The sequence below is a fragment of the Amblyomma americanum genome, chromosome 8 (genome assembly GCF_052857255.1).
Source record: "Amblyomma americanum isolate KBUSLIRL-KWMA chromosome 8, ASM5285725v1, whole genome shotgun sequence".
In the NCBI taxonomy this organism is placed as follows: Eukaryota; Metazoa; Arthropoda; class Arachnida; order Ixodida; family Ixodidae; genus Amblyomma; species Amblyomma americanum.
This window is the reverse complement of record NC_135504.1, coordinates 86877946-86902387: the sequence shown is the minus strand read 5'-3', so window position 1 is coordinate 86902387 and position 24442 is coordinate 86877946. Positions and strand designations below refer to the sequence as shown.

Genomic DNA, 24442 nt, shown 5'->3' with positions numbered 1-24442 from the left:
TTTCCGTAATCCGGGCGAAAATTGCCAGATCCGAAATGAGGCGCATCCGCTCGAGACGCGCGCCGGCCGCGTTCCCGTGTGCTGTGCGATGTCAGTGCATGTTAAAGATCCCCATGTGGTCGAAACTATTCTATAGCCCTCCACTACCGCACCTATTTCTTCCTTCTTTCACTCCCCCCTTTATCCCTTTCATTACGGCGGGGTTAAGGTGTCCGCCGATATCTGAGACAGATACTGCGCCATTTCCTTCTCCCCCCCCCCTCCAAAAAAAAAACAATTTTCATTTTTCCATCTCTAGTCAGCGGCGCATTTCAGGTAGGCGTCGCTAATCAATCGTTGCACCAAGCCACATGCATGGCAAAACTTTATTTTCACCAGAGCGCATGTGCGGACGATTCCGTGCTAGATGGCCATCAACCCATGGCTGACGGCGACCTGGGTGGCCCATTCCACGGCCCTGGTCTGGACGACCGGGTCTGAGCTGGCCAACACTGCCTCCCACTGCTCGAGAGAAGGATCACGCATAATATCCGCCGGTGGCGGCGCCATGCTACAGCTCCATACTATGTAGTCATAGGTTTCCAGTTCCTGACACCATTTGCATTCCGGCTGAACGTCCGGGTAGATTTTGTTTAACACGTATGTGTTATATAAAGATCTCCTCTGCAATCTTCGCAAGACGCTTTCCTGCGCCTTCACCATTTGCTTGTCCGGGCGCGGGTAAATTCTCCGCTCAAGTTCGTAATGGTTAGTAATGTTGTGAAAAGACAAAAAGCCCATCTCGCGTGGACCTCCCCGAAACGTCTGGCTCACCTGCTCGGCTGACGAAACCTAAAACACTCATGTGAGCAGCACCATTCCCAGAGTGTGCCGGTACCCAGACAATTTCCACCTCCGTAGTCCCTGGCCCCGTGGCCCGATTTAGCAACTGTGACGCTGTGACAGATATTTCTGCCCCTCGCAAAATCTCGAATGGCTGTTGTAGAGTCGCTGAAAATCAGGTCAGCTTTAGCATTAGCTATTGGTAGCGCCGAGCCACAGGTGTTCCGCCGCTGTGCCGCGCCTTTCATCAAAATCCAATTTTCATTTTCCTCTTTCTTTCTTCTTTCACTCCCTCCTTTATCCCTGTCCTTACGGCGCGGTTCGGGCAGGACATCTCAAGTGCGTGCCTCATCGCAGCTGCGTGTGGTTACTGCCTAGCTACGATCTTTTTTCGGTGCCCCGCACTATATGGACAGTGACACCAGCAACGATGAGATCACGATCTCGGCAGAAGCACTAACCAACTATCCTTGTAAAACCGCTACATGCCACCGGTGAGCACAGAAGCACGCGGACGTGGAGCGCATAAAATACACGCAGAAAGGTGGTAAAAACTGTTTAATAATAATAATTGGCGTTTAATGAAAGCAGCCTGAGCTTCACCATGGCGGCGACAGGTTTTCTAGTACCACGGCGACAGGTGGCACCGAGTTCTTTCTTGATCATGCTTCTTCCCTGTACTCTTAACTGGGCCCGTCCAGCCAGAAACGATGACTCAGGTAGGTCCGACTCCATAGCCCAAGTAGACTCGTTCCAGCCGCAGAAGCATCGTCGTGTGGGTTAGTGGCCGGCGCATCGGCTGCCTTCAAGAGTGCACCGGTCCAGCTCATCTCGGAGTTCTTCAAACAACATTTTGTCAAGCAATCGTTGCCACTCCTCATCGTACTCCCTGGCGGCCGTGCCGATTATTTTCGCCCGGAGGTGAGTGAACCTCCTCGAGGAGATGTCTGCGGCCGGCACATTTTTGGAGGGAGCCCGGGTGCGTGTGCTGGGGAGACTTGCTGTGGCATCACCGTGGCCGTTGCTGGTGGAGCAGGAGGCTGCGCCATTGGTGGGTGCTGGTGGCGGCAGGGAGCAGCTGCGTCGCCTTTGGGTACACACCACCCTCGATGCCCTGTGTGAACGGTCCTTGCGGAGGTTCAGACAAGGGCGCCGCCGGCTTAGTCCCCCTTGGGTGCATCCGCCTGATCCTCGGTGGGTATCCACCCCAGCAGCCTCGGACTGAAGACGCTTGAAAACGCGGACGGCAGAGAACCGGCACTGCAGGAAGGAAGGAAGGACGGAAGGCCTCATACGTTGCTGGCACATACCCACTACGGGGGAGTGGCCAAGACACAGGCGGTTAATTACTGGATACAGGAAAGTTTTGACGGGAAAAGGAGTGGTAATAGTATGAAGTCTGATAGTTTGGAAGAGGGAAGGACAGAGGTCCTGTTAACTTGGACATCGAAGACGGGACAATGGCTTAATGTGCATAATAGTATACAATGCCTGTAATGTTTCAATGTCATACTGACTGAGAGCGGGAAAAAATATAATGGGAGTCGCTGCGTTTCTTGAAGAAAATTTTTCACAGCAGAGCGCACACTCCTGTCGCTTCGTCCAAGCAAAGAAGCGCCAATGGAAAGAACAACCGCGGAGGACACAGGAAAGCCCAGTTGATGAAATGGAATTTGCAAAAGACGCTTCCTCAAATGAGAGAAGCGGCGGCAGAACAGCAGGAAGTGACCTATTGTCTCAGGTTCGGCACAAAAAGGGCACATTGGGGAAGCTGCCAGGCCTGACCTGTGAAGGAAGAAATTTAGAAGGGTAAGTAGTAGTAATAACTTTAATCATAGAAATATATGGCTGGGTCTCGGAGTAGAGACACTCTTCACATCTTTTGATGTGGTCTGTGGCTCTTGTGGCAGGGTTGGAGCCCTTTGTCCAGGGCCCCACTGAGTCTTGCCGCCAGGTAGGCTTTCCGGACCAGTCCTGCCTGGACCGCCGGATCCTCGCTGGAAAGCACCCTTCCCACTGATCCGCACACGGGATTCTGTTTATTGCAGCCGCATTTGTCCTCTTTTCACAATACGTTATATGAATTTTTGTGGCTTTGTCCTCGCACCACGGGGTTTTGTTGTTATATAGCCCTGGGTCGATCTTGCTTAGTATGTTTAGATTCGGGAAAGTTCCCGTTTGTAGTTGTCTCCAATAGACCGCTTCCTGCTGGTGGAGATTTTTGTGAGGTGGGGGTTATCTAATCCTGATTCTTATAGTAATTCAGAATTTCTGAGTATGCTAAGGGCACTGGTTCCGCGTCAGGCTGCTCGAGGCTGGTTTGATTGGAGGCTTGGTTTGTAAGCTCTCGAGCTCTAATATCCGCCTCGGCATTCCCCGCGATGCCTGTGTGTCCCGGTACCCACATTATTATGTGTAGCAATTGTTTTTCCTTCGGCGGTAATTTGGCTGTCTTTAGGATGTGGAGCGCTGCCCCCCCCCCCCTATTTTGCCATTCATGTAGTTTCTGCACGCTGTTTGCGAGTCTGTTAGAATTATTAGGGACCTTTGAGCACGGTAGCCCTCTGCCGCCGCTAGGGCAATGACAGCCTCTTTGGCCTCCTCAATCGTGGCAACCCTGATAGTTGCGATGGCTATTTATTTGAGCTCATGATTAATTGCCTTTGCAACCGCTCTATTTCTGTTAAGTTGTCTAGTTCTTCCGTATGCAGCCGCATCCGTGTACGTAATGTTTTCTTTGCTGGCTACGTTCTGTAGCACATACTGTGCCCTAGCCTCTCTTCGCTCTTTGTGCAGGTTCGGATCCATATTTTTGGGAATTGGTGCTACCCTAATTGTTTGCCGCAGTTCATTGGGTATTCTTTTTAATCTTTTTATCTCTGACGGTGCAACCCCGTAGGCGCATCTTTTGAGCAGCTTGGTCCCTGTTTTGCTCTTTTTTAGCCTCTGGAGCTGAGCTACGAGTTGGGCCTCCCTTAGCTCCTCAAAGGTGTTATGCAGACCTAGAGCCATTAGCTTCTCCGTCGTGGTTGATTGCGGTAGGTGTAGCGCTGTTTTGTATGCTCTACTAAGTATCGTGTCCGCTAGCTTTATTTCTGCTTTGTTGCAGCTGTAGTACAGTATGCTGTATGTAATTCGGCTAACCACTAGGCTCTTTACAAGCTTAAGCGTGTCGCTCTCCCGCATGCCGTGTGTTTTCCTAGAGATCCTGGCTATCATGCAGGCGACCTGTGTCGCCGAGTTCTGTATTAGTCTGAGCGCCTGCGCGCACATTTGGTTGGATTGAATCCACATCCCTAATATTCTGATGATTGTTCTTTCCGGTATGAGTTGCCCTTCTAGATAAACATTTAGTTTTACTTCTTTTGTTTCCGGTGCGGATCTGTTGAGTTTACCTCGCCAGACCCTTAGTAGTTCTGATTTTTCCGTCGAGCAAGCCAAGCCCCTATCTCTAAAATAATTTTCTACGCACGTTGCAGCAGCCTGCAGTTCCGCTTCCTTTTCGCTGAGTGAGCCCTCCGTGATCCACACAGTGATGTCGTCCGCATACATTGCATGACTTATGCCTTGTATGGTTTCTAGCTGTCTAGCGAGCTTAACCATTGCTATGTTAATGAGCATGGGTGAAATCACTGACCCTTGCGGCGTTCCCTTATTAGGTGTTTGAAAGCTCTTGGACCTTATTTCCCCGAGCCCTATTGTAGCCGTTCTATTGGTGAGGAAAGCTCTTACGTATTTGTAGATTCTTTTCCCGCAGCTCTGCGCCTCATCACGACAGTGGGTATGTCTAAATGTTTATTTCTTATGACTGCGCTGAAGAGCGCGCGTGCTATCGATAAAAAGAGCTCATGCAGTGAAGGATTTGGCACTCTTTGTAGCTGCGCTTGCCCTGATAGACAAGTTTCACAATGACAGGCACCCGAACGAAAGGAAAACGTGCGTTGGTGGCATGGACGCAAAGACAAAGGAGGACAACCAATATCCCACAACCTCGGGGTCAGTAGCCAATCTATGCACACGATTTCATGTTCGTCTTATTGATGACCATCAGCAGTATATAAGTCGGTTATCGAGAGCAGAAATCACGGTTTTGTTCGCGGTATTTCAGTGAATCCAAAAAAATAGACAAAGTGCGGTGCACGGATATTTGTGGGCATCGTTAGAACTACGACGTTCTTCACTGCCCGAAGAGAACACACACACCATAATTCCCTCCGCGATGCGAAAAGATAAATGTCGGAGTCTTCAAGAGGGAGATCAGCCATGGGTAAGCAAACCAGTTTTTTAGTTGCGGGTTTTGCTGCAAGAGCTTTTATAAGGAGCCCGTCCCGGCTGATGCTTAATGTGCACGCCTACACAGTCGACATCCGCACACGTGACCGTCATGTGGCTGCGCACTGTAGTTGCACAGGTTGTGGCACAAAATATCCAAGTCTCAGACTTCACTGTTTTACTGTAGGCGTTCTAAATGGACAGCCACCAAGATGGCAACAGCTTTCGCCGAGTTCTGCACATTACGGCGCAGGGTTTAGCACTTCGAAATTTTAGTGCATGAATGCGTGTAATGATTACGTTTTCACCTAATCTTGACCGCAAATGTTTTGCCGTCGGCCCGTACAAAAGGTACCGAGAAATTCACGAAATTGGTTAAGCAAGAATTGCACGCCCAAAATATTAATGAAAATAATTCAACAAGAATTAAAAACTAATAATAACCATTGACTAATTTAATCAGTTACAAATTTAGTACAGATTACTTGGCTATCCATTTTAAATAATTACTTAGATGCCATCCATGATTGGTTACATCCGTCTTAGAGACAACACAACTCGAAATGCATGCTTTCGCATTTCGGCGTGAAAGAAGGCTTAAGCATACCTTTACTTTTTTTTTCTTCATAAATAACTGCGATGTCAACGAAAGGCAAGAGCCAATCACGGACAATCACGGCCACCCTTTTCCTCACCTGAGGCACCCTCATCTCTTCCGCCCGCAACCCGCGGAGTAGACGGGGCGGTTGGGAGTTGCGTCGGCGTCGCGGCTCACACCCACGTGACGAAGGCATTGCAGCTAGGAGCTGGCTGGGCTGCTGCTCGGGGCACGCTCCAATGGCGTCGACATCGAGCGATGCATGAGCCTGACGGGAGACCGGAGCTGCCGCCTGCAATGTGACACAGAATAGCGGTCTGCAACGGTAATGACAACACATGCAAGGGTATTCCCTGAACTGCCACTGCCAGGGTCCTGTGTTTACAGTCTACTAGCAAAATTACTACAGGCCCCACTGATGCAGGGCGCTTCAGAAAGCGTGCTGTTACTTTGAATAAGGACACAACATGACATACGGAGCTGCGTTGTGTCCTTTATTTTGTATCCCTACTATTGAACCGTAACCACGGAATAGAGAAAGCCACGCTCAAAGAAGGCAGCGAGTGGTGAAGACAGAACAACAATCACAAAACCACAGGCTGTACTTTAGATGCTATAATGACTGCGTGAATCAATGCTAGTGATATCACTGGCAGTGAATGAGAAGCGCGAAGCATAAGCTACATGTGGCACGAGGTAGCTATGGCCAATGGTGTTCATGCATGCCTGTTTAATAATTTGAACATAGCTGCATTTTACAACATTGTTCTATGATATTGTGCACATCTACGATGTTGTTGTACAACCATCGTACATCCGCCCGCCTAACTTTCTTCCGCGCCCTGCTACGCTTGTCTTCTCTTGGAATCCACTCCGTTACCCTTAAGGACCAGCGGTAGTCTCTCCTCGCGCTCTACCGCCGCCTTTACCCTACTCTCTACAGCGCCAATGGCCCGCTATGCGGGGAGCATGCAACTCTATTTCCCACCGTCTCGACCTGCCGGGCCTATCCGTTCCGAATGTAGCCGGGAGCGTGTCCGGCGGTCGCCAGGCCTGGTTGATCAGCTTGTCGCCCGGGCTGTGGTGGCCACGAGGGCCGTTGAGGCCCCGGACTAAGGGCGCCACTCCCAGACCAAAGTCCCCCCGAACCTTACCAGTAAATACAATTTCCACCGCCACTACCAGGCCGCCTTCGCAAGCAGGTGCCGAGAAATGAGAAACAAGAAACACGATGTAGAGCGAGCACCGCCTCCAGCATGGAGTGCAGACGGACCTTCGCGACGGCTTTGAACAGTCGGAAGCAGAGAAGGCCTCACCGTTGTTTGACGTTGATCAATTAGTCGGCCTCACGGTCAATGCATCGATAGAAAAATGCAGCGAAACGAGTGCATGAATGTTTGTTTACTAACCAAGCTAGGCTACCATGTGGCAGACCGCATTCATTTTCTTTCAAATGATGCGTGATAAATCAGTATAAATGCATCACCAAGCTGAAATATCCTGTGCCTGCTAAGTTCAATTTTTTTCTCTCGTTGTTACGCTTCGGCTTCAAATGCCGAGCAATGGCCGTGGCGACAAAGACGAGTTGAGGCAACGCTGCCAAGTTACCCCACGCAACTACTGCGTTTAAATCACTACTTTGTCAACTTAACTCTCTCCAATTCAGAGCAGTCTGCTCAGAAATAACAGAAGGACAAGAACTGAACAAACAGCGACTACATCACTGAATCTGCATACCTCTCAGGACGTCAACTTCGTTTGAACTCGTCGCCTCTGACGTCATATATTTGGCCACCGTATGGCTGTCGAAACCGAGACACAGGATATCAGGGAAAACATAGCATGCCAAATTATTTACCGGACTTAGTCGAACTCGACGCTAACGATCAGGGTTTGCTGTTGCCTTGGGCATCCTTCGAAGGAAAGCTCTCACAACCAAAATTCTCTCTGAACCTTTAAAACGAAAGACGAAGACGTAAACCGCCAACCATTTCTCACCCGTTAGGTGCAGTGGAATACGCAGACTGCTGGTCTAGCTGCCGGCTGACAGTCGCCCCAATACGCTGCGCAAGCATTCCACACGACTGTGTCGCTGCAGACGACGGCTCCGCCCGGAGTTGCTGGTGTCTTGCGAGCACCGGCTGCAAGAATCAGACGAACACGTTCGCTGTCGTTCGCTGAGAAAAGTGCGCTAAAAGCAGCGGCCCGTGGCACAGTTACAGACAGCAAAAATGGATAGTCCCAGTGAAACGAACAGGCCAAGCGAAAATAAAAGTGGAAAAGATACACCGACGGGTACGACAGCTAGCGCTATTTCTTCTTATTTCTTCTTTGGAGACATCCGTGTTTGCCACCGTGCACCATATTTTCTTGACAATACGTGTGCGTCAGTACTGTCGAGCTCCTGAAATGTGGGTTATGCATCATGCATCTGCGGAGCCACCTCCACCTGGTTAATACAGGCCTAAGCTAGTATAAATAACAAACCGCACTGCTGCATCGATCAGCCTACACTGATACATACATAGATGTGCACACCGTAGAGTTCGCAGATGGCCGCGTAGATAGGAGGCATGAAAGGTAGATCAGCGCGAATAATACAGAGCAGTAAACATAGGAATGAAAACGCTTTCGTTTCTGTCTTCTCCTACCATGTCTTATTCGCGCACTTCTACCTTTTAAAGAAATCAACCAACTAGCCCACAAGAACATTCTACTTAGTAGATATGTTCTCCAAGTTGTCCAATCTAGCTTGGGAAAAGAAAGACGAAGAAAAGCGGCTAACAACAACAACAACAACTCGAATATCCAGAAGAGAAGCGGACGTGCTGACTTGTTCTTGCTGGCCGCTGCAGTTTTCTGCATCTTCTGGTGGTTTCGGCTTGTTCATCCTTGGTGAGCCCGTACTACGTTGGGGGGGGTTTAAGCCAAGGCGTAGTTTAAGACGCAGTTCATGTGAACCGGAGAGCGCGTTTTGCTGAGAGATGTCGTTGACCTCCCCAGGTGGAGGGTCGGCAGCTTGGTTTGCCGGCTTGCCAGCCCAAAGCCTGCCACTTGAGTCCTTCCACAAAAATGACATTGATGCGGTTCCCGTGGCTATCGTTCCAATCGGTGAGTGTGCGATCAAAATGAAATCCCCCTAACTAATTCAACAGGAGCTAAGATCACTGACTGCCCAATACATGCAGATCTCTGAAGTGCGTCCATTTGGTCGTCGAGGAATTGTGTGCAAGTCCTCGGACATCGCTTGTGTTGCAGACTTGCTTAAGTGCACAATTATCAGCTCGTTGCCTGTGAAAGCATTCATTCTCGAATAGCTTTCATGTGTCAAGGGTATCGTAAGAGGTGTCGACCCAGCATCGTCCCCGCAAGAAATTCTGCAGGAATTTCAGGATGCAGGCGTTGGGGTCCTTTCAGTCTACCGCTGCAGTAGAGAGGTAAACGCCTCGCGCGTTGCTACTGAGACTGTAATAACTTTTGCTGGCTCTTCCTGCCCTGCTGAACTAAAAATCTGGCCGATTGTATACCGTGTGGACCCTCTAGAACCCCGCCCTCTTCAATGCACCAACTGTTGGCGGTTCGGGCATAGCGGCAAAGCATGCAAGTCGGAGACCCGCTGCCGTTTATGTGGACAAGGTCATTCTGTTGATAACTGCACCTCAGAGCAGCCTCATTGTTGCCTCTGCAGCAACAGACACTCAGCTGATGATGCCAACTGCGCAAACGTAGTGAAGAGCGTAGCTTGTTGAACATTATCAAAGAGAAGCGGTGCTCAAGAGCCGATGCTTACGCTGTTCTTAACAGGAAAAAAGATTCATATGCTTGTCGTGTGCGCGCTTCTGTTGAGGATATTGAGTCCAACTTGACTGCCTCAATTGCGACCACAGTCGAAAAAGCTCTTAATCATGTGGTTGAGCGCATGCTAAACACTTTCTCTGAGGCGTTGGCTCAGTTTGTTGCTGTTCAGTCTGCGTCACCATCAACACCCGTCCTGGCAGCAACGTCTGCATCTGTTTCAGGTTCTGCAGCTAGTGCTAGCCGCTCTACATCACCTCCTGATTCTCCCCAGGTCCCAGCTAACATCCCTATTCCTAGCAATGCATGTCGCACTGACATCTGCACAACAGACGCTGAAATGTGCCCTACGCAGAAGCGCCGTGCTTCCTCGTCACCATCTATGTCTAGTTCTCCACAGGTGAAACCTAAAAAAGGACCTCCCAAACTTCTTCCTCATGTTGATATCCTTAAAGAGGTGGTTTCTGCCTCTTCAATTCGTCAGTAACCATGGCAGGTATCAAAGTGTTGCAACAGAATTCCGCTCCGTATTGTCTTCTCTTCCAGATCTAGAAATACTTATTCACAAACAAAAACCTGATATTGTACTTTTGCAAGAAACATGGTTATCACCTTATAAATAATTTTCAATGAGAAACTTTCGAGTTTACAGGTAAGATCAAAATGTTGGCAGGGGAGGTGGATTGGTAACCATGCTTTCTAAACATTTAGGTGATCAGGCATCTATCTATAAGAAAGTTCTTGTCCCTGACAGTGAGCTTATAGCGATAAAAGTTTCATTTCCGCATTGTGCTGATATTGCAATTGCTAATGTCTATTTTTCCTTTAGGTGAACACAGGACAGACTGTTTAGACAGCTTGGTGACTGGCACAAACGGTGCAGTCATCGCAGGAGATTTTAATTCTCACCATAGTGACTGGGGAAGTCGTACTGATTCCTTCGGCCAGCTTCTCTGGTCGTGGCTGTCTGCAAATGCTGTACGCTGCTGCAATTCTAGAGAAATAACCTTTATGCCAGGGTTTGCTCGCTCAGCCATTGACTCAACATTATCAGCAGGTAGGCTAGATGTGACTGATTGGTCGACACAGGATTCGGGTACGTCTAGTGATCACTTTCCTATAACTTTCACTATCCGGTTATCTACTCTTAAAACTAGTTGTGTAATCTATAAGTTTGTCAACCTCAAAATTTATAAAAATCTGATGTCCGCCTCCCTTGCCTCTATAGTTAATACAAGCCGGGATGACAGAGCTCAGCAAACGGTTTCATTTTTGCAAAATGCAATAGACCACTCAATATTCGCTGTGCCTGCAGCAGCCTCTAATAAACAGCCGTCTCCTTGGTGGACAGAAGAATGTGAGAAGGCCTATCGTCGCAGAAAAGTGGCCTGGAAGAGGCTGTCCTGCAACCAGAGTCCGGCTAATTGGTTTAATTACAAATTCTTCTCTGCATCTTTAAAAAAAACTAGCAAAAGCCAAGGAGGAGTACAACCAAAATTTAAACACATATCTTTCAAATCTTCGTCACCGGAAAACCCTGTATATATTCATGGAACGTAACAAGAGTTCTGCCGTCCCTCTTCTCACTAGTTCAACAGTGTTATCACCACAAAATACTCGGGAGAGCTTGTAGTGTATTGCTCAGGGATTGGCGTTACGCTTCCAGACGCAGAGAAACGTCCCTTTGTGCACAATTTCACCCTCTTGGGATTTTACCGAGGATGACGCATGAGAGCTCCTCTCAGCCCTGGCAATGTTGCATCCAGCAGCTCTTGGGCCAGATGGTGTCACTGTTGGTATGATTAGAATTTTAGCCCAGGAGTTTACAAGCGCCCTCTTAGGTATGGCCAATTCTTCTCTGGAAAATGCATGGATTCCAAGCATTTTGAAGGCGGCGAAAATAATTTTATTAATGAAAGATGTAGGAAAAGGATACGTCTTAGATAATATTCGGCCAATTGCGCTGACTTCAAATTTAGTCAAATTAATAGAAAGAATAATGCACAGTCGCCTCACAAAACATGTTCATGACATCAAGGGTCTCAGCTCAGCTCAGATTGGCTTCTGTCGTGGATGCTCCATATGGTCCGCGCATGTGGATCTAGAGAGCAGAATCCGGCTCTCGCTACGCAGAGAAGTTTCAGCTTTGGTCACTCTTGATGTAGCAAAGGCCTATGACAGTGTAGAGCATACTATTATACTTAACAGACTTGCTCAGTTACATCCACCAACATACAATTATGCGTGGATATCTGAATTTCTGAAGGACAGATTCTTTTACTGCGCCGAGGGAAACCTATGTTCAAATACATATTATCAATCAAGAGGTGTGCCGCAAGGATCGGTGCTATCGCCTTTGCTTTTTAATATTTTGGTCAGTGGCAACCTCATTCGTCCTGATATAACAGTTTTTGTGTATGCAGATGATATAGCTTTTTTCGCCTCGGCCAGGGATATCCTCTCCCTTTACCACATTCTGCAGGGATATTTGAATGCTCTTGGAGTATGGTTGCATTGTATTAATTTATCCCTGAATGTAGACAAATGCGGAGTTTTTTATTTCCTCCAGACAGGCCTTTGCACATTTCATTAGTCCATCGCTCTCTCCAGATTCCACAAGTGGAATCCGTAAAATATCTGGGTGTTACTTATCACTCAGCATTAGATTTTAGCCTTCATATAAAGAACAATGCGTTTCAAGGAGAACGCGCTCTAGGCCGGCTGACAAGAATCGCTATAAAAAGTTCGGGATGCGCCGCGACACGTCATTGTTACTATACAAAGCCTACGTAAGACCTATACTTGAATTTGGTTGCATTCTGTTCTCTGGTAGCGCAAGCTACAAGATTCAACCCTTAATCTTACTGGAAAGGCGCGCTCTCCGCCTCTGCCTTGGTCTCCCAAAATCATTCAAACGCCCTGCTTTATCTGGAAGCCCGTATCCCTGATCTAACTTCCCGTTTTCAAATACTCCCGGTGCGAACTTTCCTCAGGTCGATGGACCCAGTGACTGATGTCAGTACTCCTATTTTTGTGCCTCAGCCGGCCTTGTTCTTTTCTCATCATTGGCCACGGTATCAAATGCAACATTACGTTAAAGCAGAACCTTTTACCACCGATTTGTGTTGATCTGTTCTTTGCAGTGGGTTGATGACACGCCGGCAGCAGTGGAATTCCATTTCGACCACATCTTCCCATCTCATGCGAAACACATGCCCGCAAACATTTTAAACTGTATTCTCTCGGATCACATAGAGAAATACCACCATCCTACGGTGCTTGCTACCGATGCCTCCGTCAACTGCCAAAAAGCTGCAGTTGGCCTCTTTTCGCAGGATTTGGCATGGAGCTATTCTGTCCGCATCCCAGATTATATTCCTATATTATTTGCGGAATTTTTGGCTCTTGGAATGGCCCTTCACAAAATTCCATGCCATGTGTCTCGTGTTATTATTCTCGCTGATTGTTTGTCAGTGTTAGTCTCCCTTGACACTTCACAAGAATATTTTTTGAGCCGTATCCAGCGATTTTTTTGTCCCATGGACTTTGAAGGTGGTCCGTTTTGTCTGGGTTCCTGGCCATGCAGCTATTCATTCAAATGAGGTGGCTGCTTACTTAGCAAGGTCGGTTCTTGACGGGTCAGTGACACATCCCGTCCCGAATTTCAGCCTGCTGTCGATTTACAGGTTTCAGCGGTTCCTACATATATCAGCCAGGTTGCGGGATCTCTTACTAAATACCACTATCAGCACTTATCATATAATTGGAACGTCCGTTCGTGTAAATCCAGGCTGTGTGAGGTAACACATGACGCGGTTGCGGTGCAGGATTCCAAGTTTGAATTTATATCTATGCAGGTGTGGGTTGACACCGACGAACTTATGTGACGCATGTGGGAAAGTTGAATCTTTAGACCATTTTATCCTCTACTTCCCAAAGCTCGCACTTCAGAGAAAGATTTACCTGGAGGTCCCTTTCTCCAGGTTAGGGATCCCTTTATCTTTGCCAGTATTATTATTGTTTGGTGCGAACGCCAAGGGATTTGCATTGAGTTCTAATTGTGGGTTTCTCCACGATTACATAATTGCAACTAGTAGGTTGATGTGCTAATTATTTTAAAGTTCTACGAGCTCTTCTTTTTTCACCAAAATGCTGTCTGTTATTTAACTGTCAATATTGTTCTGTTGTTTTTATTCATTGATTTTGTAAAATTCACGATTGGTGCTACAATTTTGTCGTCATCTTCCATGGAAACTTCTTTGTTTATTCAACTACACCTTGGCCCATCCCCCCGCGTGGGTATGTGCCATATAACTGGGGTGAAGAAGGAGAAGACAGAGTTGCCGTAGTGGAGGGCTCCGGGATCATTTTGACCCCCTGGGGATCTTTAACGTGCACTGTCCTAGCACAGCACACGGGCGCTTTAGCGTTTTGCCCCCATAAAAACGCATCCGCCGCGGTCGGGTTCGAACCCGGAAACTCCGGATCTCTAGTTGAGCGCGCAAACCACTGAGCCACCGCGCCGGGCTGAACATATGTGAAATACCAGGAACAGAGTAAAATAAACTTTTTGGACTCCTTTATTCTTCACTCTCGTCATCGCCAGTGTCACTGACTGGCTAACCGAATCTTTTATTAAGCCTACTTCGGTCCCCGAGTTTACACACCAGACCGAATAATAATAATTGGTTCTGGGGGAAAGGAAATGGCGCAGTATCTGTCTCATATATCGTTGGACACCTGAACCGCGCCGTAAGGGAAGGGATAAAGGAGGGAGTGAAAGAAGAAAGGAAGAAGAGGTGCCGTAGTGGAGGGCTCCGGAATAATTTCGACCACCTGGGGATCTTTAACGTGCACTGACATCGCACAGCACACGGGCGCCTTAGCGTTTTTCCTCCATAAAAACGCAGCCGCCGCGGTCGGGTTCGAACCCGGGAACTCCGGATCAGTAGTCGAGCGCCCTAACCACTGAGCCACCGCGGCGGGGCCCAGACCGAACTAGGGAAAAGGAAAGGGGACATAGCACCGCAAGGTGGAGTGTTCGGGGGTGGGGCGGGAGGCGACAATTCAAGCTGTCATGGTTGGGTGGTGGTGGCGATGGAAAATAAATTTATTGGTCAGATTGTGGTCATTATTGTGGAATTTATTGGTCAGAGGACTTCTGTCTGGGAGTGGGAGACGGAAAATATCCATTGCCGTAAAAAGGTTCAAGGGCTTCTGGGTGGGCCGCCTAATCCTGCAGTCCACTGGCTTGCGCGGCAGCGATGGGCCCCGCGTGGCAGTCCGCGCTGGTGATCAGCGTCTCCGGTGAGCAGCATGGCCTCCCATTGCCCCGGGTCTGGGTTTGGTATAGGGTCAATAGCGGGATCTAGTTGGCATGCCATGCATAGCCAATGCATTGCGGGCAATTCGCGCGATAGCGGAGAGGCTGTGCCTCTTAGTAGAAACGCGCAGCTCTGGCTGCAATTTATCGCTCTTGGCAAACCAGCAGAACCTAGTGGCAGGGCAAGGAGACTGAAAGTCAGTGGTCGCATGTGGGGCAGCAGTTGCGGATGGCCGGTTGGGCAGTGCCCGCACATTCACACACTAGAGTGGCATCGGGGGTCTTTGCAAAATCTTCGAGTTGGAGGGCTGTCACTGGTGTAATGGGAACGTGATTTTCAAGCCAGGGGAAGGTGCCTGTGTGTAGCTTACAGTATAAGACTACTTCCTTTCTAGACAGTGTGCTGTTAAGTGGGGGGGAAGGGATATAAATGCAGCGTTCCTGCCGGAGGCCACTATGACAAATTCGAGCTCAAAAGAATTAAGCGACGATCAATGTAATTGATGAGACGGAACGCGATAGCATGAACTTTGTGTCCTGACTTAAGCGTTTCTTGTTTGATGCGAGCCTACTCAGGTGGTTAAAATCTCCCGCTGTTTCATTCCACCCAAGCACGTCAGATGACGCTCCAATGCGCCTTTTTATGTTTTGCAAGGGAAGGGGCGCATCAAAGTCATTTATGGTTTATGGGGGTTTAACGTCCCAAAGCGACTCAGGCTATGAGGGTCGCCGTAGTGAAGGGCTCCGGGAATTTCGACCACCTGGGGTTCTTTAACGTGCACTGACATTGCACAATACACGGGCCTCTAGTGTTTCGCCTCCATCTAAATTCGACCGCCCCTGCCGGGATCGAACCCGCGTCTTTCGGGCCAGCAGCCGAGCGCCATTACCATGCACTCAGCCACCGAGGCGGCTTCTCAAGGTTATTTAAGATAACGTCCGTACTGACGAAGGTCACAGCGCTTAAGAAATGCGATTGACTCTATTTGGCAGGCTCTTAGAATCCTTAAATAGATGCCACTTCTTTAATACACATATCCCCACGGGCCCAAGAATCCAGGAGCTTATGTTCATGAAATATTAAGAATAAAACACAGTTTCACCAATTTACAGCAAAAAAAAATATCAAGAACCACCACCTCGCCGGGCAGTGCAAGGCGAAAGGCAGATTCAGATTCATTATGGTTTAAATGCTTGTTGTTACACATAATTACTTCTCTATCTCATTGGACTAAGTCAAAACTAGAAAATATTTGTGGCTATTCGTGGCGCCTGACTTGTTTGAAGTTTTCAGAGCTGCTGATGATGTAGGCTTTTTACTTTCCACATTTTATGCAGGACATAACACATACTCAATCCGAAAAGTGCGGACAAAAGCCTGTTGAGGAAAGGGTGCAGTCCCATTTCACTGTGTAATGTAGACTATAATATGTTTTTGAGAATACTTTCTTCCCGCTTGCACGTTATGGCGGCGTACTTTCGTATTGCGCATGCATCAAACATGCTGCGGCATCCCTCAAATGACTGCGCACCAAGGCCAACATCTCATCGAGGCGATGGTGAGCGACCAAGCATGAATGTGTGCCACGCGGTGTGGCGCCATCCCGTGGCAAAGGAAAGCATTATCCTGAACAGATGACCGCCCCGTTTGAACTTCTAACGCATTTATAGCCTTACCTCATTCGGATCTTTTATCTGAAGCGCACAACTTGGCTCCAGAGGACACCAAAAAGATATTCGGAATATTACGGTGCGTGTCGCCAAGGTGCTCGATGGGCTCGACCTGTAAATTTTGGCCCAATGTCTTGTACTACTACTAAGACAAAATAGGTGCACAGATTCGCCTAGGCACAGGTGCACCAAAAGGAGGCGAAGAGATTGGGTACTGTGTGCTAAGGAGCTCTTGAGGCAGCCGTTGTTACCGTGGCTCCGTCGCGTCGTTAGTGCGAGAGAAACCTTTGACAAGTTTTCCACTTCTCGTAGAGGCCACCAGGAGCGCTGCGAGTGAGTGTGGCGTCAAAGTTGACCTTGAAGAAAAGGAGTCGAAAGGTTCCATTGCGCAGGGCGGCTTGCAGGAGAAGGCGGAGTGATGCAATCATTTGGATGGTATATAAAAAAAATTATCTGCCGTTTTACTGATCAACCTGGTTAGACAGCGAAAGCTGCGCTGTATAGGGAAAGTAGACGCGGCTTGGCATCTGCAACGTTGCGTGCGTTCCGCACACTGTAAAGGCAGCGCGCCCACCCTGCCCCCCTGGCAGGCAGGTGGCAGGGTGCCGCGTGGCTCTAGTGGCGGGTGTGAGCCAGAACGTTGTCAGCGCTAATGCATGCAGTTCACGTCTCTCACACCATCGCTAGGCGTCTACTAACCCAAAGAGACCGTTATGAGCTCTTGCTTTCCTCAAAATCATCGGAGTCTAGAACGTTGTCAAAGCCAACGCCAATACCACCGACGGCCTTTAGTTTAAGTGCCGCGTCTCCGCAACAACGTTGTTAATGCCAACGCATGTAGTGCACATATCTCCCCCTACCGCCACGTAGCATAAAGCTCGACTGATGTGTCAACTGTCCCAGGGGGCCAGCTATGCGCCTTGCTTTCGAAGTTCCCGCTCTTTATCGGTTTCGGCGCAGCCGCAGCTCGGCGACGTCACGTGATTCTCCTCGGTTAAAGGCCGTATGAAAAACACGTCGAACAAGCTACGGAAGGTGGTGTAAAGGTCTCGCTTTAAAAGCGGGCCCTTGCTCCTACAAAAAAAAAATGTGAAGGTGCCGGTGAACTCCAGTAGTGCAGGGATTCTTAATCTGCGTCTTCTATCTGGGTGCTCGAACACGCGGGAACGCTGGCGCGTTTAACTCAAGTTTAACTCTAAGTTTAAAGTCCACAAGCGACCGATAAAGGATGAATGTAAAGAACGTAAAGCTTCAATGCAAGTGGCGCATCTCCAGCTGTAACTACACAAACCAGGCCCGGAGCTTTATTTTATATTATATATTTTATTTTCACCATCCTGTTTCCCTTTCTTGCCACGCAAAAGGTCCGTACATGTTGTGCTGGCGTATGCTTGGCCGAAGCCCCTTGGGCTGTAGCTAAGGCAGTGTTGTAGCTGCCGCGCTACAACATCGCTTGGACTTCTTTCCGAGCCAACAGCAAGTCCGGACATCAAGGTGTGGGCTGTTGCTGGAAAAACAAGTCGGGGAGGGTTCTAGGTCTGGCTTCTAAGTTGAACACCGAGATTAAAGGAAAAAAAGAGCATGATCCTCGGTTAGTCAAGATCTAATAATAGAATTTCACATGTGAAAGCGTGGTACACAATGCACTGAAATACGATAGTTACATATACGCAACAATTCCGGACAAGAGAGTTTTTGAGCGGGAAAGAGAGAAAATGGTATCTGCATATCAGACTTGTATTTTTTTTCTAGTAAGGTTTTCGCTGTAAGCTCCCAGACGCGAGCGATGGAAAAACAGAAACAAAAGAAGAATTGATCATGACCTTCAATATTTAAAATTTTGGTCTCAAAATGTTGGATGTGAAACGGTGCTACGTAGTGTGCCTTACTCGGTGGAAATTTCCAATAGCTCTGTTTTACACGTGGCAGGTCATTTTACGTTCGACGGAGACTCATTTCATTCCTGCACGTAAAACAACCTAGTAAGGTGGCAAGTAAACAACTAAGCTATAGTGATCGCCAGCTCGAGAGGCGCAAAAAGAAAAGTTAAAATCCTTCGCATGCCTTGACTTTGTTCAGAACCTCCCAGAAACTGAGCGCAAAAACCAGCCGCTCTCGTTACCGTTATCAGTATCGTTATTGCTCTCGTTACCGCAGCGTATTAACTAGCGATTACTCCACTCCGGTGATCCGTCCCTTGTACAAATATTTTTATTCTATGCCACACGACATGTAGTAAGGCATTTCAGTAAGCCCTCGGACGGCTTCCCCACAACAGATTAAATTGGTAATAAAATTTCACACAACACTGATTTTACCGAAACGTTGCCACGCTAACACACTAAGTCGCTCATGTTACGCGAGACGCAAGCAATGAATAATTAACCTAATTCATCTGAACAGATGCGGAGTAAACTGACGTCACTGAACTTCTATATTCACGCCCCTCTGTGGGCCACGAGGTTCTTCGTAATGGAAGCCTTTGGAATATATCCGCCCATCTGTGGTTCTACAATGGGAGATGAAATTCAAATATGCAGCCCGACATGCATTTCTCCTCCATCAGAATCGTGTAGCCACGGCTGAAGAACAGAATACCATCAAAGCAAACAGTGAGCTACACAGCGCATGTGGCTAAACTGCAGTGCGTGCCGTGAACTCGTAAACAAGCCTGCATGGCTTTAGCAGAGACATCCTCGTCTTGTAGGGGCAATTCGTTGTATATCTACTGTGACAACATCGGCCGCGATCGCGAAAGCACGTAAAAGACAAACCTACCGCAATTGTTTGACCTTGGAAGTCTACGCCAAAGGCCAAAGAGAGAGACAGGTGCCTTTGATGGTCCAACCCTTGGACAGATGGCCACACTGGGCGCAAGTAGCGATGAATACGCCCGACTCTGGAGCCTTGCGCTCGAGACTCTGGGAGAAGGGGAGAGTAAGGAGGACACTCATTACCTTCCAATGGCAGTCTATTAAAGAAATTGAATAACTAAATTTTTAAGAAACCGAACAAAATGATTAGCAAGATTATTGATTGATTGATTGATTGATTGATTTATTGATTGATATATTGATTTATTGATTCGAAATGATTCGGAGAATGAAAAACAATGCGCGACAACTCAGTAATGGATGTCTGCAAAAGTATGTCAAGATTCTAGGACTCCTTTTTAATATCTATCGTTATTCTCTGCGGGAAATAATACCTGGTACCGCCATGAAGATAAGTACGCGAAAGATGTCTGTCGTCCGACATAACACACAGCAATCACCATTGTCATTCAAAGTAATCCAGGGTACGAACCTGTGTCGCACAACACAATGCACGAAAAAAAAAAGCTTTTCTCGCAACACAGAATTGTGTGGCGCGACAGAAAATTCTATCGTGCGTTTTGAATCGGGCCACTCGCCAGTCAGCCGATATTTGTTCCAGATTCTTCATGTTTCTTTCTTCCTTGAACCTGCGTCTTGTGTACGCATTGTTCACGGGTTGTTTGGCCATGGTAAGAATTAAAATTTTGTCATCGCGACAATTATGTAACCAAACGAAAACACAGGAATTGAGCTGGCTAAATTAACTGATGGTATTCAGGTGTAGCTCCTGGGTTGTGTGCTAGATCTTCTACTCATTCCTTAATTTCAGTACCAGATTATCTTGCTCAACAATGGGTGGAGTACAGCAAATAGGAAGCATCGATTCATTCACATAAGCTAGATAAATATTTCACTCAATTCTTTGATACCAAACCGTGTCTTCTCTTCCGCGTTAAAGGCTGCTTCTTGTTTCCACGGCTGCATTTTCTTGAAAACCAATATGTGCGACACCGGAAATACTGCAGGGGAGCCCAGGGACCTTGTGGAATGAATGAAGTCATAATGATTTACCAACCTCTGACGTATCCGGCTGAGTGTTGCTCTGGTGCCGCCACCAGGGGATGGGGTCGCGTGCTCCGCTGGTGGCGTAGATGCTCTCCTGTCAGGCTTGACAGCGCTGCGAGAATGACAACGAGCTTATTTTCTACGTTCGATTAGATGGTGATGTTTGGGCTTACAAGCAGTAAAATCTGCCCATTCAGCTGAGAAGAAAAAATTACATTTTATTTGCGTAGTTTGAAAAAAAAAACGCGAATTCGGTCCACTAGCAGTTTAGTTTTCCCTTCGGTTCCAGTGTCCAGATCCGGTGTTCACGTGTGGCAGTTTTTCGGATAACGATAATGGGTTAATGTTCGCATAGGCATAATTGCATTCTCTGCTTGACTTTCATAGATATCTGCTGGAAGTACTCCTACCTTCGCACTGCCATCAGCGAACAAGTGGCTGAGGCCCTTTCAGCGGTCCCTCCACCCGCACCAGCACAGCCGCCCGTACCTGTCGCTGCACCCCTGACCTACGCTGCCGCCGTCGCACGGCCGCGGCCACTTATCTACCGCCCAACCTAAGCTCCACCTCAAGCGTCTGTGCCTCAAGTTCCTCACGCTCTGACGTCTTTTTTTGCGACCGCTTCGACAATTCGGCAATCCCTGGCGTACTAGTGACAATCGGCCTATTTGCTACTCTTGCGGACTGCCTGGTCATGTGGCCCGGCTTTGCCGTCGTCGTGCGCCAATCTCCCCAGATGCCGGTTACTGGCCTCCTCCCAGTGAATACTCACCGCCAGCCGAGCCGCCAAAGAGTCGCCCGCTTTCACCTGATCGCAATGCCTTCTCCACCCGGCGTTCACCTCCTCCTTGCCGCTCCCTTCTCCCATACGTCGGCACCCAAATCTTTGGCAAGAGGAAAACTAGACGCCGCAGTTCTTGAGGCGAGAACTGCGCCACCAGCGAAATGTACAAGGCCTCAATTATCTGCCGCCAATCTGATTGCCGTTTCTGTATAGGGTGTTTCTGTTCTGTCGCTTGTCGACACCGGTGCTGCTGTTTCTGCCATGGCCGCCACCTTTTGTCGCTCCTTGCGAAAAGTGACCCCACTTTCTGGATTCTGGCTGCGCACCAAAAGCGCGCAGGCTATTGAACCGTTAGCGATGTGCACGGCTCGCGTCGTTATTCAGGAAATCCTCTACGTGATTGAATTCATCATTTTGCCAACCGGTTCTCACGAAATCATCTTGGGTTGGGACTTGCTGTTGTGCCATAATTCAATTCAATTCAATTTATTCAACATCTTGAGGGTGTTGGGTGCATCGACAAAAAGCCAGAGAGAAGGCTTGAAAAGGGTCGACGCACCCTACAATGACTTGACAGCAGCAGAATACATTAGTAAGATGATCACTACGCGAATATTGAAATAAAATAAAACTTCAAGTAAACACACAGGAAAGAAAATACAAATAAGTACAAATCTCAGTTGCACAAAGTGCTGACGGTTACATAAGTTTAGATGCCTTATTCACTGAGCACGGCACACATAAGGCAGTCATCGATTGTGTTCAGCGGTTCCTCGTCTCCCGATGCCTCTTCTGCTGCTCCTGCCATAGCCGCCGTAGCAGAAGACATTGAACTGCCTGCCTGTTCTTCTGTTCTTGTGCCCATTACATCTGACCTCGTTCGCGACGGCAACGTACTTTTTACACCATCACCCTCCTTCTGCGCCGGAAGCACCTGTCCATACCTTACGCCATCCTCACCCGGTAAGTTGGCCTTAGCGCGTTGTTCGTGACCAATCCGTTTACATAAGCGTCCGCTGTGCATCGCGATGAGTGCCGCAGTACCGCGCAGATCATTGATTTCGTTCTCTATATATATCGCAATGAAACTGACGATTCACCGTCCCTCGACGTAGATGCCCTCAGCCCACCGGTTCCTGCACTCGACACTTCGCCTCCAGACGTTTTCCTTCCCTCCACTGACGCCTCTCTTCCTTCACCTCAACGTACTCAACTTCTCACGCTCCTTCATCAATTTCGTTCCTCCAAGTTATTCAAGGCCAAGTTGACACGATGCTTCAGGGCGGCGTAATTCAGGCCTCACACAGTCTCTGGGCCTCGCCCGTGGTCCTCGTGAAGTCAAAAGATGGCGCTATTTCTGCGTTGATTACCAGCGCCTGAATAAGATCACGCGAAAGGGCGTTTACCCTCTTCCGCGCATTGATGATGCTCTGGACTGCCTACAACGAGCGGAACCCTTCTCTGCTCTTGCTTTGCGCTCTGGGTACGGGCAGGTCCCGATTGTAGCTGACGATCGCCCTAAAACCGCATATGTGTCCCCTGATGACCTGTATGAATTTAACGCTATGCCTTTTGTCTTCTGTAATGCTCCAGCTACGTTTGAGCGCATAATGGACAGCATTCTGCGCGACCTGAAATGGAAGTCCTGCCTGTGTTATCTCGACAACATCGTGATCTTTTCGCCCGACTTTGCGACTCATCTGTCCCGGCTGAATCCCGTCTTAACATGCCTTACGGACGCAGGCCTTCAACTGAACTTAAAAAAAGTGTCGATTTGCTGCTCGCGAGCTGACAGTTTTATTCTACGTTGTGTCAGAAGAGGGCGTGCGCCCCGACACCGCCAAACTTCGTGCTTCAAAACAAAACTCCGTTTCCAAAACCTACTTGCATTATTGAACTGCGCAGCTCTGTTCCTAATTTCGGCGTTTTATTCCCAACTTTGCGGCCACTGTTGCCCTTTTAACTCAGCTTCTCTGCAACAACATGGATTTTTCGAGTTGGTCGCCTGCCAGCGACAACGCCTACAACACCTTGCGCAGACTACTCACGGCACCACCCATCTTGCGTGACTACGACCCTCAAGCCCCAACCGAAGTACACACGGGCGCCAGAAGCATTGGCCTCGGGGCTGTGCTCGCCCAACGCAAGTCTGGATTCGAGGAGGATATGGTTGCTTACGCCAGCCTCACCCTCACGAAAGCTAAATCCAACTACTCCGTGACGAAAAAGAGTGCTTGGCCAGTGTCTGGGCCGTTGTCAAAATTCGACCTTATCTCTATGGCTGTCCATTTGACGTGGTCACCGAGCATCATGCCCTGTGTTGGCTTTCTTTGCTAGAAGATCCCTCTGGTCGCCTGGACCAATGGGCTCCAAGAATATAACATACGTGTCGTATAACAGTCGGGCCGCAAGCATCAGGACGCAGATGCCCTGTCCCGCTCCCCGCTACCGGCCGAGTTTGACAGCCTCTGCGTCATAGAATCCACTGCGCCTTCGCTCAGCACCTGTGACATGCCTTCTGAGCAGCCTAAAGATGAGTGGATTGTTTTTCTTCTTGCCTTTCTCTCCGACCCATCTAAGCCTCCACCATCCCGCGCCCTTCGTCGCCAAGATTCACATTTTACAATTCGCGATGATGTACTGTATCAGTGCAACTATAACTCAGATGGACGGAAAAGGCTTCTCGTCATTCCCCGACATCTCTGGTCTCTAATCTGCACCCGTTTCCACGCTGACCCAAAATGCGCCCACGCGGGAGTCAAGACGTACTCTCACATTCGTCTCCGGTACCACTCGCGAGGCATGTATAACTTCATCCTGAAGTACGCCCGACTCCTGCCCGTCCTGCCAACACTGTAAGCAACTGCCTCACCACTCTGCTGGAGAGTTGCAGCCATCTATCTACATTATACTCATTGCCCCTTCCACCGTGTTGCCATCGATTTCTACGACCTCTGCCGTACACCGCTGCTGGCAACCACTGAGTCATTGTTGCCATTGGTCACATGACCCGGTATGCAGAAACCGCGTCCTTCATTATGCAGCGCTTTATACTTCGCCATAGTGCTCCTTGTGAACTCCTCAGTAATGAAGGACGCGTCTTGGCTGACGGCTGCTCGCCGATTGCATATCGTTCATCCGACTTGTACAGCCTACCAGAAACAAATGGTCTAACGGAACGATTTAATCACACTCTGGGCGGCATGCTAGCGATGTGCGTTGCTGCCAACCACACGAACTGAGGCCTCGTTCTACCCTATATTACGTACGCCTACAACACTGCAACCCAGTCCACC

At 48.6% G+C, this 24442-nt stretch overlaps 1 protein-coding gene and 1 long non-coding RNA gene across 2 annotated transcripts in view; one reads left to right on the top strand and one right to left on the bottom strand.

The window, feature by feature from the left end:
• Positions 1–20503, bottom strand: part of LOC144101981 (uncharacterized) — a 176258-nt gene extending 155755 nt beyond the window's left edge. The window contains exons 1-2 of the long non-coding RNA XR_013308130.1: positions 20373–20503; positions 19260–19402 (exon numbers count right to left, since the gene is read on the bottom strand). This is a non-coding gene — a long non-coding RNA (uncharacterized LOC144101981). The remainder of the gene's footprint in view (positions 1–19259; positions 19403–20372) is intronic.
• The window catches only part of LOC144101976 (uncharacterized), a 100327-nt gene that overhangs the window by 25984 nt on the left and 49901 nt on the right, over positions 1–24442 (top strand). The gene's annotated exons all lie outside the window — the stretch shown is intronic.